The sequence below is a fragment of the Lactuca serriola genome, chromosome 4 (assembly GCF_051521515.1).
Source record: "Lactuca serriola cultivar US96UC23 chromosome 4, Lser_US96UC23_V15, whole genome shotgun sequence".
Classification (NCBI taxonomy): domain Eukaryota; kingdom Viridiplantae; phylum Streptophyta; class Magnoliopsida; order Asterales; family Asteraceae; genus Lactuca; species Lactuca serriola.
Window position 1 is genome coordinate 227,755,902 of NC_136411.1, and position 16,418 is coordinate 227,772,319.

Here is a 16,418-nt window from a genome sequence, read left to right on the forward strand (position 1 = left end):
AAGATTCGCAAGTGTCATCCGATTTTAAGACGAATGAGTCCAAAACTCCATCCTTTTGGAGTTAGGCTATGCGCTTCTTGTTGACATGTCCAAGACGACAATGCCAAAAGCATGCTTTATCCAAATCATTGGAAGAATCAATATTCAACACATTATTTCCTAAGCTATCTACAATCATCACAGTTTCATATATACCATTGCAAGGTAATGTTTCAAAATAAAATACACCATTACAATAAGCATAAATACCACCATTTTCATTATTAAAGGAAAAGGTAAAACCTTGTTTATACAACCTGTGAAAGGAAATAACATTTCTTGCCATATCGGCCGAGTAACAACAATTATTCATATCTAAATTTAAACCATTACTAAGCAATAAAGAATAAACTCCAATCTTGGTCACATGCGACACTTTCCTATTTCCCATGATTAAGTTTATCTTCCCGTGCTCCACATCCTTACTTCGTTTTAGTCCCTACAAATTAGAGCAAATGTGAATACCACAACCTGTATCAAGGACCCAAGAATTAGCATGTGATGAGTTATTAGATTGAATAGTGTAAATACCTATAAAAGAGGGCTTGATCTTTCCATCCTTTATGTCTTGCAAGTACTTGGGGACGCTTCGTTTCCAGTGCCTTTTTTCATGATAGTGGAAGCACTCTGCTTCCTTCGGGCTGGAAGAGGGGTTAACAGAACCAGCCTTGGTCCCACTAGAAGAGGATCCATAAAGAGACTTTACCTTGCGGCTCTTATAGGGAGCCTTCCTTTTTTTCCCTTCTCATGTTCGATTGCCAGAACAGGGGCAGAAGTAGTAGTGGGAGTAGACACAACCGATTTGCCTTTCAGGTTGCTTTCTGCAGTCCTAACTCCTAAGAAGGCCCTAAAGCTTGCTAAGAGTGACATCCTCCTTGTTCATATGATAAGTCATACGAAACTGATCATAACAAGGAGGTAAAGAGTGTAGAATAATATATATATATATATATATATATAGCCAACTCTTAATCAAAATTGACATTCAATTTTAGCAAGCGGTCCACGAATCTCTGCATCTTTTTCAAGTGGGCCGTGATGAGTTCACCATCCTTCATTTTGGTTGTGATCATGGAGGCAATGATCTCATACCTCTCCTGTCGATCACTTTGATGGTATCTTTCCATCAAGTCATGATACATTTCATAGGGGTAGTAGTCCTCATACGACTTCTGCAGCTCAGCAGTCATGGTTGCAATCATTAGACACGACACCTTTGTCGCATCCCTCTCATGAGTAGTGTGTTTAGCAATTTGTTTAGGAGTAGCAGTGGTTACATCAATATCCTTTAACTCTTTATCAAGAACATATTCTTTGTCCTCATAATGAATAGCCATCCTGATGTTTCGAATCTAGTCATTGAAGTTCGAGCCATCGAAAATGACCCCCCACATAGGTTCATGAGGGAGAAAGAGCCTGAAGGGATTGGGTTGGAAGCATTGTTTGGGATTGACATCTGTAAAAGAAGAAGAACAAAGTTTAGTTTAGATGATAATCCTTAATATTACACCCAATATGAAATATTAAGGGTAGGACCCAACACAATATTCTACAATTACGAAGAGGGATGTCGTAATCCAATTGTAAAATATTTGAAGGTAGGTAAATGATGATTTACCAATTTCCACCATGAAAAACGAAATAGATTATTAAGTTTTAATTGGATTCAAAATTCCTAGATCTTTGAGGTTCATTGAACTTTTCACATGTTTCAATCTCGATTGAGCCCTTCAAGTTTGTGACTGGGATGTCGAGGATCACAAACAAGGAGCGAATAACCATGCAAATTAGCTTGGTACACCCAATGTTACAAACCACCTAATCAATGTGTTGGTTAACCACACACGCTCCATTAATCTATGATTAACACCAAGTTACCCTTTGCCACACATTGTCAGTTCAAATTAGTGTGTCGGTTAACCACACATGCTTCACTAACGACTTAACACGGTGCAAAGTGTAATTTCATGGATTAGCACCATTTCACATTTTTCCTAAAGTAACTATTATTGGGAATTTAATAAAAGTTTAGTTACTTTATATTTTTTTATCATTATACTTTTAATGAGGGAGAATTAATGTTCGATCCTACCCGTTCGGCTAACAACCTTCCACCAGTCAAGGAAGCGATGGGTGAGAGTGGAGACCTATTAAACTACCATTTTATAGGAAATAACCTTATACCCCCCTTATCGACCGGCTTTGTGAATGAGGCCAACCAACGGTAAGACCAACTTTGTCTTATATATATATATATATATATATATATATATATATATATATATATATATATATATTATTAAACTTGTAATATTATAAAGTATAAGGGTTGAATTTTAACTTTTAAAACTCTAGGGTTTGGAATTAAAGTTTCATTTAATGAGACTTTGCAAATTCCAAAACTTGAGGGCAAGTTTTGAAACTTGACAAAACTCTTCACATTCATAAACTATGAGTTTATTTGATTTTAATGAAGAGACCTTTCAATTTCCATAACTTGAGGACAAGTTATGGAGGTCATTAAAATGCATTTAGATCATTATTCTAACAACTAAAATTATCACATAATTTATGATCTAACTAAACTCATAATCAAGATAATTTCTAGTCAACAATTTGAAAGAAATTTTGTTTATCATATAAAAACAACAATTATTTTAAAACTTTGACAATTATCTTGTGGTTGGATGAGTACAAGCACTACCATGTCATAAAAAACATTTCCAATGATCCAAACTAGTTTGTGGTAGTGTTCCAAATCCAAACCAGGCCAAGAAACTCGAAATTCTGCACACAGAGCCTTCAACTCGTCGAGTACATGAACTGGACTCAACGAGTTGCTCTGTTACTAAGTGGAATCGTCGAGTCCGTTTATGTACTCGACGAGTTCACCAGTCAGAGGCAAAAATTTTGACTTTTTCAACTTTGAAAAACTAGTAAGCATTAAATATAATTGAAAACAATCCTAGTCTCTGATAGCACTGTTGGGTTTTGAGCATTATAACACTCCTGTGGTGCACGTGCAACCCTAAATGCTTTGGATCTATGTTTTCTCTATTATACATGCATATTTTGAATTTTTCCAAAGCATTGTCCTAACTAGCATACAAATTGCTAATTGAATAAAACATTTAGCTAGATGACATACCTTTTGAAGGAATTGTAATTCTTGACCCTTGAAAGCTTGAGCACCACAAGTGTGATGTCTCTAATGGTTCACAAACACCAATATGCAAGAGAATGATTAAATAGAGTAATATATTTATCTAAAAAAGAAGAGGCAACCAATTTTGGTCTATGGAGGGTTATATATATAGTGTTGGACATGCTAGGGTTACACTTGATAAACCCTAATAACCCATGACTTTCCACATTCTCATGCTCAATGGGTTTAACCTCCATGGACTATCCATGGATGAGTTTAGCCCATAATCATGGATCATTAGCCCACACTACAAGAATGATTGATTTACATAATCAATCCCCATATATTTAATTAGTCTCTTTTGATCACAAAATTAATAAATTAGTTCTTATCAATACTAATTAAATGTTTCCGTATTAATATATTATACTTGTAATATATTAATAAACCATAAATAACCTTATTCTCAAAATTCATCCTATCAAATTGCACTGGTGAAGAAAACCTAAAAGGACCATGCTATAATCGGGTCAAGTACATACCGGTTATAGTTATGGGCTTAGACACCAAATCCAACATATAAATCATCTTGGCCCCTAAATGGATCGGAAATGTCGACTTATGAGCCTCTTCTACAATGGTATGCCTCACCCCACCAATAGTCGGAACCCAAACTCTACCACACTGAGTAAAAAAACCCGACTATCTCTGAAGAATAAAGGAATTTGCCTCTTGATTTGCTCTGCCTTCCAATTTTACTTTTTCAATCCTTCCACATGATCCTTCTTAATAATATCCAACAGAGGCGAAATAATAACCATGCTCAGGCATATATCCCCGATAGGTGCACTCACTGCCATACGAACCAAGGCATCGGCCACAACATTGGCCTTCCTAAGGTGGTACAGGATCTCACAATCATAATCCTTAACCACATATAACCATCTTTGTTGCCTCATATTCAAATTTGGCTAATCCATCAGATATCTCAAGCTCTTGTGGTCAGTGCAAATAGTACACTTGACCCCATATAGATAGTGCCTCTAAATCTTGAGGGCAAAAACCACAGCCCCTAGTTCCAAGTCATGTGTAGGATAATTCGTCTCATGAGGCTTGAACTACCTTGAAGCATAAGCAATCACATGTCCCCTCTGCATGAGGACGACTCCCAAAATTGAGGTGGACACATCACAATAGATGACAAAATCATCCATGCCCTCAGGAAGCATGGGAATTAAGGCCTCACATAATCTCTACCTCGATGTCTCAAAAGCTAATCGTTGATTGGCCCCCACCGAAAAGTAACAATCTTGTTCGTCAATCAGGTCAATGACACAACAATATTGGATAAATTCCGGATAAATATCTGATAATACCCCGTGAGGCCTAGAAAACTCTGAACCTCAGATGGGGTTCTTGGAACATCCCACCACATTACGACCTTGATCTTGGCCAGATCGACCAATATACCCTTCTGGTTGACAACGTGCTACAAGAATTGCACCTCGTGCAACCTCTCCTTCCTCAAGGTCTCCCATACCTCCCGCAAATGATCCCCGTACTGCTCCTTGGTCTTAGAGTAGACCAGTAATCATCAATAAACATGATCACCGACCGATCCAACATTGGTCTGCATACCTGGTTCATGATATCCATGAACACCACTGGTATGTTGGTAAGCCTGAATGACATCACCACAAAATTGTAATGACCTTACGAGTCCTGAAAACCATTTTCTGCACATCATCATCCTAGACCCTCATTTGATGTGCAGAAAGCGAAAATTGTTGACCATAACGAAAATTGTTGTTGTGTTCTAACATGTTTAATCCATGATAATTTATTATTCTAAAAATTTATATTTGGCTATAGTTGCGGGAGCAATTATGAAATAAGACTAATATAAATTGGAATGGTTGACTTTCACTAGATGAAGGTAGGCAATGGGTTGTAACCAAGTTTCATAGGTACTTATCAGAGAATTGGTATTGAACTAACCGGCATCAAGATCATCTCATGGATCGCTATCATGAATGATACTTGATTAAAAGGTACTATCTTTTTATCCTTAACACTTGAGATACATAGTGGGACTTAAGTGTAAGGAGTACTATGCTTAGATATGGTCAAGCGTTGGTCCTTAACCGGGTAGTTATAAAATCCATTTTCATGTATGGTATGAACTATGCAAGAGGATTACGTAGTCAAGATAGCATTTGTTCCTCTTATATGTTGAGAGTTAGACATCTAAGGCATCTTACCAAAAGTTGAACACTAGATAAGATTGATTGTGATTTTTATCTATGTTCAACATGATGTCTATGACAAAAGGGATAACTGATAAACTTACCTTATACACCAATTGTAGCATGGAGCTTTTTAGAAACTGGGTGTTGATAGAATGGCACAAAATCATATGCTGTTAGGGGTAGTGAAATCTTGCTAGATGTTCATCAATGTTTAAATATGTCTAATATGAATCTTGCGCAAGTGGGAGATTGAAAGATTTTGTATGCTCAAGAATCATATTAAAATGATATTGCTAATTAACATATGATACTAATGGTTCATACTAACAACTTGATACAATTTATTATTTATTATGAAATTGATTTTAATAAATATTCAATAAACCTTATAATTAAATTGGAAATTATTTATTTCTAGGAAATATTAATTTTCATTAGAAAGTAACATTACATAATTCATATGGTATGAATTAATAAGTCATGCACAACATTTTGGACTAAATGAATTATTTTTGTCTTTTACCAAAAAGTTAAAGTTTATATTTTATAAACTTGGTTTATAAAATATAAAGGTTTTGTTTCTTACAAGCTTATATTTTCGAAATTAAGAACGGAAGAAACATGGTATGGCCTTCATGTTAATTTAATGAAAAGTAATTTCTAACCATACAAGCATGGGAGATATGGTGGTCTAGTGACATGAGATGGGTTAAATGGTTAAGAACTTGTGTATAAAAGAACTACTTTATGAAGGCTTTCACTAGTTGGTTCTTTACTACACCAAAACGTAAGATGCTAGAGTGTGCTTCACTCTCTCATCTTTTGTTCATGCATAAAGATCACACTCTTGCTTATGCTCTCTTTATGTTCTTATTTTGTTAAGAACATAAAGCTTAAGAGTCTTAAGTGTTTTATACAAAAGAAGTAGCATTTTACATCAAGTTGAGTCATTGTTGGTGTCTCTAAAGTTCATCATTCTTCATCAACTTCTGAGCCTCCCAAGAGGATCCAAAGAACTACAAAGGTTGTCTTTTCTTCATCTCTTTGGTATAAACTTGTTTTATGTTATTCAAATTACCAGGTCTTTTGTTGCCGAAAATCATGTTTTTGAAACTAGTTTTTGAATAAAAACCCAACAATTAGTATCAAGAGCCACCTTGCAAGTTTGGTTAGATTTTTTGATTTTTGTAAATCTAAGTTCTAGGAGAATATTGATAACTTGGTTTTGTATAAAAAAAAGTTCATACATATTCTCTATGACAACTTTATAATTGTTTGTTTTTTATGTGACAAAAGTTTCATGCATCTTTTGTCATTTAAAGTTGTCTTAGAAAAACAAAGGTTGTTTAATACGTATGTTGATATGTATGATGTGCATCAACTAGCTAATGAGCATTATGTTTGTTGTGTTGTTGTGTTTGGTGTTTTTATTATAAAAATGGTTGTAATAATTTATTTATTGATATGGTATGTAATAAATTAAATAGGTTAGTTTTCTTGGTTTATTTTTGTAAATAACAGATTAATTGTTAGAAATAATTTATTTGTACAAAAGTATAACAAGAAATGAAGTTGGAGGCATTTTTTGAAGACCAAAGAGCAATTTTTTAGTTTAAGAACATGTTGCAAGTAAGTGACAGTTTCTGAAAAGTGTCACTAATGCTGCTTCTTAAGGGTTGTTGAACTTTTAGCGACAATTATTGAAATATTGCTTTCAAGAAGCTTTTCCAATCTTTTGCAAGCAAATAGTGTTTTATCAAGTGGGAGCTTCTACAACAACATTACAAGAAGATTTTTTTGGTCCCTTAAAATGTCCTTTTAGGATTGGACTTGACATTTTTTTGTGTTGGCTCACATAAAATGTCATTAGTTTGGTATGTTTATGGATATTTAATTTTATGCATGTTTGTATTGTTTATTTTATGCAATTATTATGTGTGGTTGATAAATTAGTTTTTCACATGCTAAAATAATTTTTGGACAAAATAAACATCATACGGAGTTTGATTTTCAAAATTTATAATGTGGACATAAGATGTAACAAGTTATTGCTTTAAAATAAAATCTGGTTTTATAAAAATGTTAATAAGGTCAAATTATGAAATACTCAAATATAAGTTTTAAAATGGTGATTTTTTGTAACTTATACAAACTACAAATATATAAGTAATAAAATGAACTTTTATTAAATGTATAAAAGGTTCAAATGCACTCAAACTTAATATGAGTTATCAAAATTGAATCGCATCAAATAATATAAAAACTAGCTTTTTATATAGAACCTTTAAAAGTGATTTTTTTTTTTGAAAATTGGTACCATGGTTTATTATATGTATGTAATAACCATGATATCATATGTTTTTAAAACTAGAATTATAAAACATATAAAAGACACTTTCAAACCTCAAATCTATGCAATCCTTTTTTAAAAGCACTCGCACATCACTTGTATGCACTAGTGGGATAAATGATATCTAACCATTTAGTGTTATCTTTTGATGGTCGAGGTGTATTCATGATTTCTATAACCAAGTTATAGGCCAGTTACACAAGTTTTCAAACTGATGATTTCATCAGAAATCTTTTGTGATAAATGATACCTAAGCAAGAGAGTTTTGAGGCATAGATGAGATCAAACATGTCTAATTAAATTTGTTATTAGTGATCTCGTAAATCTAGGAATTATATAGTAAGATATAATTGATAATCGATATCTACCAAGTTGAATTCAAATGGATGTGATAAATGTCATCTAACCATTTATTTGTTTTGCAACTTGGATCCTAGACTTTGATAATTAATGTTTTTTTTGGAAACTAAAAGGGTATATATTATTAAAGAGTTTAAATATTAAAAATACTAAATGAATTTTGTTAAAATTTTATAGTTAAATAATCCATTCTCATTACCATGAATTGTCATTTTTCTTTAATGACTTAATGAAACAATAACATTCACTAGATACAACCTCAATGAACGAGTTCATGTCTTAAGAGACAATCTCATGAGAGATATGAAATTATATACACTTAAAGGTCCTAGTTCTAAACTATTCGCTTTGAGCAATAATCCTGAACATGATACCTAGTAAATGCATCATTGTGATGCTAAATATGTTTCTGGCATCTAACTAGGAACAATACAAGGGCAAAAAGAATCACCTTGTTTGAACTAGGAAGCCCATGTTTTATACAATGAACACCTTTAAGCCCAAGAAATTTAATAAGACCCACATATATGGATATTGTTTCTTTTGTGGAGAAACTGGACACTCGAAGAGGATATGCTCCCCTTATCTGGAAAGAAAGTCTGAAAGAGACTACTACTTCAGGTATCTACTAAATAGAACTCATACTTTTCATATAACACTTAGGTACTTGGTACTTAAATGTTAATCTAATATTTGTAATTGACTTGCAGATATTTACAGAAGAGTAACCAACTGAGCACAATCAAGTTGGAAGTATAGTCTCGGAGTTTAGTTTATTATGTTAGGTACATAATGTATTTGTAATATAAGTCAATGTTTGTTTTGGAACAATGTATGTTTTAATTTAGCTTGTCTAAATATATGTCTTAGTTATTTTAATTTATGAATGATTGACTATTTACTTAAATTATTTTTCATAATGATTACCTTCATATTCAGAAATGATTAAAATTATGATTATGAGACTAGATCTCTTAATAAGAATTAGTATTAAGTAAATATCAATGTTTTATAAATAACAAGTTCTATATGCAAAATATTTTGACTTAAACTTGTTTTAAATCAAACTCATCTTTGAAATTGTTATCTTTATTATATAAATAACATTCACGTATTCCAACTTCAAGAAAGGGATCTTTGAAGGAAAATAATGTAGTTTATTTGATATATAGTAGTAGAGAAAATAAATTATTAAGGTACTATACATTATGATGTGTGACTTCCTTTCTAATAAATGTCTAAGATTAAGCATAAGATACCAAATCACTTTATGACCAGCTATAGTAGTTTTAATTATATTTTACATGGTAAAACATAATTGTGAAACCTTTGTTTAAGTTTTCAAATATAAAGTTGAGATACAAATCGGTAAGAACTATCTAATACCTTAATGATAATAAATGATGAATTAAATCCTACTTGGTATGATTTACTTTCTAATCGGTAGAAATGCCCTCCTTTTATTTCCTTGAGATAACACATATAACACTATCAATTGTACCTTGAGTACAAATACCAACTAATAAGTAGATAATACATTTTCTTTACAAGATTTTGTATGGAAAGGCTTCATCCCTATCTTATTAAATGTTTTGTGAATTTAAAGCCTATGTTAGACTAAAACTTTTAAATTTAGATTATTATATTCAAACCCACCAAGAATAAGTTCTCTTATTCCTTTGATAGTTGAGTTAGCAGAAAGCAAGCCTTTAATGACAAAGCTAGTGGGAGGTACATGGAACTTGAAGCAGCTCAAGAACCATAACCTAATGTAATTAAAGTTGGCACTAGTTTTAACAAGTATTGTTAAACTTGAATAATAGTTATTTACAAACACAAATTGTTCGCATTAGTGATAGAATTCATATATAACTTGAGAAATGTGGAATCTCTCATTGATGAGTTTTGATTGATGGTTTCTGGAAAGTCCATCAAATACCAAGATGCCATTTCAGATTTCAAATCTAGTTAATGACTTATAGTCATGAACATGAGATGTAATCCCTGTATAATAATCAAGTATGGTCTTGATTGAACTTTCTCTCTATAGCAAGGCTAGAAGGAGTAGGTGATTCTTATAGAAAGAATACATTACATGGATAACCATACACATTTAAAGCAAGACTTGTTTTAAAAGGATTTTCTCATACTCGTGTCATTGACTATGGTCCTCATCATACTCATGAAATTGACTGTGATCAAACCTTTTTCACAGGTAGCTATGATTAGATCAACAAGGATATTATGTGCTATAAATTCATATTCTTAATATGAGATATAGTAAATAGATTTCAAGAAAGACCACTTTTCTTAATAGACATCTACTAGCAAATATCTATATAGATTATCCTGGAGGTTTTCTTAATCCATGTTATCCTAACAAAATGTGTAGAGCTTGAGATCCACTTGTGAATATAAAAAAGCAAACATCTCAATGTTGCAATCATCATTTAATGTAAGACCATAAGGTATGATCTTATATCAAAATGAATAGAACATGTGTGTTTACTAAGAACTAGTGGGATCATAGTAACATTCCTAATCTTATATGAATGAGACATACTTAATCATAAGAAATTACATCCTGACCATGCCAAACTTTTTCAGCTTGACTTGGAATGTGTTTCTAAAATGAAAGACTTAGGAATGACAAGATACATTATGGGAATGTAAAATCTATAGAGATAGATAAAATGAATGTTAAAAGTTTTATATCCTTAAGCATATGTTGAAAATACATTGAAAGAGATCAGGATAGAAGATTCCTTTGGAGGAACCTTAACATTCTCACATGGCATTGATTTTGAGCCATCCTCAAAAGGACCTAGCTCATAGGTTTGAACTAGCTGAAATGATTTATATTTGATTTGCTTGGAAAATGAATCCATAATTTATACCATATTATGCATAAGACCTGGTATATGATCATGCTATGAGCATATCATAATATACCAATTGAATATATGGCTAAGTCATCGGATGACTATAAGAACATTCTAAGAGTACTTTAGAAGAACTAAGAGAATGTATATAAGACAATTAGTTTAGAATAAAATCTTCATGTAAAGAGCTACATAAGATTCTGAATTCTAAACAAATATAAATAACAATTATAATTAGATTATGACCTCATTGTCAGATGAAGAGTAAGTTTAGTTGAAATGAGGTCCAATCAAAACAAAATGACACAATCTACTACAAAAATAAAAATACACTACTTTAGAAGTTGAAATATAATATGATTGGATGAATGAGTTCATTGAAAAGCTATGTTGATCTATGCCATTCAAGAGTCACATAGAAATCTTTGTGAATTCGAGAGTATACTTAATCGAGCTAAGAGACTCTATGAAATGAAAGAACACCAATCATATACTCAAAGATATATGACTATACCTTGAGTAAAGTCAAATATGGAGATGATAGTATTGATAGAATTCACACAAATTAAGGTTAGTCGAACCCATTAATAAATTCCTTCTTTTAAGCTAAGTATGAATGGTCACACTTCAGCCATAAGACTTTATTATTCTAGAAATGGGATATTAATTTGGATTCAATATTTAGATATTGGAACATTGTAACAACAACTATTCTATAATGCTTTGATATAATGGGATATGATCATAACATCAATAGTTGTTGTGTTCTATATTAACATGTTTAATCTGTGAATAATTTTATTATTCTAAAAGTTCATAGTCGATTATAATTATGGGAGAAATTATGAAATAAGACTAATACGAATTGGATTGGTTAACTTTCAATAGATGAAGGTAGGCAATGGGTAGTAACCAAGTTTCATAGGTACTTGTTAGAGAACTAGTATTGAACTGACCCACATCAAGATCATCTCATGGGTTGCTATCATGAATGATACTTTACTAAAAGGTACTATATTTATTTCCTTAACACTTGAGATACATTGTGGGGCATAAGTGTAGGGAATGTTGTTCTTAACCGAGCAGTTATAAAAGCCATTTTCAGGTATGGTATGAACTATGCAAGAGGATTATGTAGTCAAGATGAGATTTGTTCATATTATATGTTGAGAGTTAGACATCTAAGGTGCCTTACCAAAATTTGAACACTAGATGAGATTGATTGCGATCTGTATCTCATGTTCAACATGATGTCTGTGAAAAAGGGGATAACTGATAAACTTAACTTTTACACCAATTGTAGCTTGGAGCTTTTTGGGAATTGGGCATTGATAGAATGGCACAAAGTCGATGTTGTTAGGGGTTGTAAAATGTTGCTAGATGTTCACCATTGTCTATATTTGTCTAATATGAATCTTGCGCAAGTGGAAGATTGAAGATCTTGTATGCTCAAAAATCATATTAAAGTGATATTGCTAATTAACATATGATACTAATGAGTCACACTAACAACAACTTGATACAATTGATTATTTATTAGACATTGATCTAAATAAATATTCAATAAACTCTTATAATTAAATTGGAAATCGGTTATTTCTAGGAAATATTAATTTTCATTAGCAAGTAACATTACATAATTCATATGGTATGAATTAATAAGTCATGCACAATATTTTGAAGTAGATGAATTATTTTTGTCTTTTACTAAAAAGTTAAATTTTATATTTTATAAACTTGGTTTATAAAATATAAAGGTTTTGTCTTCTTATTAGCTTATATTTTCGAAACTAAGAAAGGAAGAAACATGGTATGGCCTTCATGTTAATTTAATGAAAAGTAATGTATAACCATACAAGCATGGGAACATGGTGGTCTAGTGACATGAGAAGGCTTAAGTGGTTAAGAACTTGTGTGTAAAAGAACTACTTTATGAAGGCTTTCACCAGTTGATTTTTACCACACCAAAACTGTAAGATGCTAGAGTGTGATCCACTCTCTCATCTTTTGTTCATGCGTGAAGATCACTCTTGCTTATGATCTATTTATGTTCTTATTTTGATAAGAACATAAAGCTTAAGAGTCTTAAGAGTTTTATACAAACGAACCAACATTCTACATCAGGTTGAGTCATTGTTGGTGTCTCTAAAGTTCATCATTCTTCATCAACTTCTGAGCCCCCCAAGAAGATCCAAAGAACTACAAAGGTTGTCTTTTATTCATCTCTTCTTTGGTGCTTATTTAATATTTCTACAACTTGCAAGATGATCGTTGGTAGATATAAACTTATTTTATGTTATTCAAATTATCAAGTCTTCCGTTGCCTAAAATCATGTTTTTGAAACTAGTTTTTGAAAAAAAAAAATCCAACAAAGAAAGGCCTCAAGGGGCTAGAGTCCTTAAATACAACCCAAAACCTAGAAATTAGGTTTTTTACTCTATGCAGTTACACCCTACGTAATATAAGAATGCCCTATGTAGCTCGCCAAAAATGTGTCCCTCAGCAGCTAGTACGCCTTGCGTAGTTCAAAATTCTCATTTTCCAGCTCAACTTCAAACAACCATAACTTATTCGTTTCAACTCCGTTTTTGGCGTTCTTTATATGCACGGACAGGTATTGACATGCCCTATAACCCTATCTAGTTACCATTGGCTTATCACATACCAAGCTAAAACTATAATCCATGCAAGAAGGTCGATCTATAAGTTTTCCCTTTCTTCCCTTTGGGTCCAATATATGAGTCAAGGGCTTAGACCTCCAAAACAATATTATCAACCTTTAATAATGTCTAAATTTTAATTTCTCAAAGACGAAATCCTTTATATGATTAAATTACAGCCCACAATCCCTTAGTTAAGGAACATTTAAGACAGGATGTTACAAAAGATCCACCATGTGAATTTTCATTTCCCACCAAAAACAGGTTTAAATTCTCCATGTGAATGTATGTATAAAAACATATAGTTGCATAACTAAGCATGATTTTAGTTTTTATACACATAAAAATGTTGAATCTCTTATATTGTGTGTGCATAATAAAACAAGTAAAAAGGATAAACAAACTTGTAAAATTTTTCAAAAATTAACAATGTAGAATCTGTGTAACTATGAACCACATCAAAGATTCAACATGTGAATTTGCATTTCCCACCAAAACAAGTTTAAATTCACCATTTGAATGTATGTGTAAACACATCTAGTTTCATGACTAAGCATGATTTTATTTTTTTATACACGTACACATGATGAATCTCTTATGTTGTGTGTGCATAGTTAAACAAGTGAAAATGGTAAATAAGCTTGAATTCTTTTTCTCAGAAATTCACAATGTAAATCTGTGTGACTATGAAATCCATCAAAGATTCAACATGTGAATTTCTAAAAGCGTGTAATATATTATAAGATAATTTTTTTAAATATCAATATAAATGTTCTAACCTGTTGTTTTATCTTCAGTTTTTTCACTTGTAGTTGTTGGTTAAAGATCTTTCACATTTTTGTTTTATCTTCAATTTTTTCACTTGTAGTTGTTGGTTAAAGATCTTTCACGTTTCTTGTAAATTTCATTCTTTTATTCTAATCCTTTTTTCGTTTTTCTTTTCTTCATTTCCAGTTTTGATTAACAAAAAATTTTAAACATGAGTTTCATGATATGAAATTTATTATTTATACATATAATTCATAATGTAATTCATAAAAACTGAACATGTTCACAATTGATGTAACAAATTAATGAATTATAGATGCATCTAAGTACGAATAGTAAGAAACTATCATAATTTTTTAAACTTAACAGTTATTTGCATTGTATTGTATCTATTCAAATGAAATTTGGGTTTCGATTTAATGTATAAACTCATAAACGAGTTAGATTCACAATTTTTTAGTAAATTACGGTTTGTAATTTAGATATTCATGATTTCTATATCGATTTGAAGAAATTTAAGTCATTAGGTTTTTGGTATTTATACAAATTCACAAAAGTTGATCAACTGAAGGTTTCAAATTAGTGTAAATACTCTTAAAACGATTTTGTTAATAAAATCGTATTCACATATTCATCGAATGTAACATGTAATTTAGATTTTAGGTTTCGAAACTTATAAATCGAAGATTTTGTGGTTTCAAATACATTAAATGAGATAATCGGAATATAAGTGAATAGTAGTCGAATATACCTTCTCTATTCATTTATTACGAACTTTTTGACTGTCACATCCCAATGTCAAGGTAAGTTTGATTTCAACCCTATGTTTGAATAATATTGCATTTTAGCCCTTGGGTTTGAAAAGATTGCAAATTGGCCCACCGTGGCAATTTGGTAATTCCATCCAGAAGTAGTACGTTGAGCATACATTGTGTACGCTAGGCGTACTAGGGCACACCCTATTACGTTGGGCATACACCTCGTACGTGGGGCGTACGTGAAGAAAGTTTAAACCCTAAATTTTAGGGTTTGGTCCATATATAAACCCTATTATAGTCTCATGTCTCATTTCTTCATCAGCCTCCTTCTGTGAAAAATGACCCCAAGCAAACCCTTAGTGAGAAAAGTGCATTTTTAGCCAATTAGAGTGTTTTGGAGGTGTTCTTGAAGAAGAAGAAGGTGGTGATAAGAGCTTGGAGCTTGGAAGCATCTTGGATCTGGGATTTCCTTCTTGTTAGCAACCTCCAAGAAGTATAAAGTTTGAAACTTGATTACTCCATCTTGTAGATTTAGACATTTCTTCCTTTAACACACATTTTGTCCCAAATATGGTGATTCTTGAGCATGGCATGTTCTTGACCCAATAAGTCGTCCTTTCAGACCTTATGAGGGGTATTGAGTCATAAAAATGTAGTCTTGAGGGTTAGTTTCGCTCCATGTCTGCTATAGAAGGACTCAGTGCATTAAGATGTTTGAGAAATTGTGTTTTAAGCACTTATTGGACATGTAAAGTCATAAAGTTGGAAACTTTATGAATCTTAGTGGTATTTTGGCCCTAGATCTGAAAGTTGGACGTGAGAGCTTATGCATTAAGCTCTTATTGAGGATTTGGGAAATCTAGGCGTACGCCCTACGTAACCTGAAGTATGCAACGTATACGTGATCAACCATCCCGACTGCGGTCAAAGCTCGAGTACACCCTACGTACATCTGGAGTATGACCCATGTACGAAGCGTGAGTTGACTCGGCTGAGTTGACTCGATTGATTTGTTAATTTTGACTAGTTTTGACCAAAGGTATTTTGGGAAAAAGTTAGTAATTTAGAATGGGTAATATTTTGGCATTTCGGATTTGGGTGAGTCGATATTTGGGAGTAGAGTATTGATCAACTATTTGTCAGACTGTGAGGTGAGTCTTCCTCACTGTACTTATGGGTCGAAGGCACCAAGGTCGGCCCATTGGA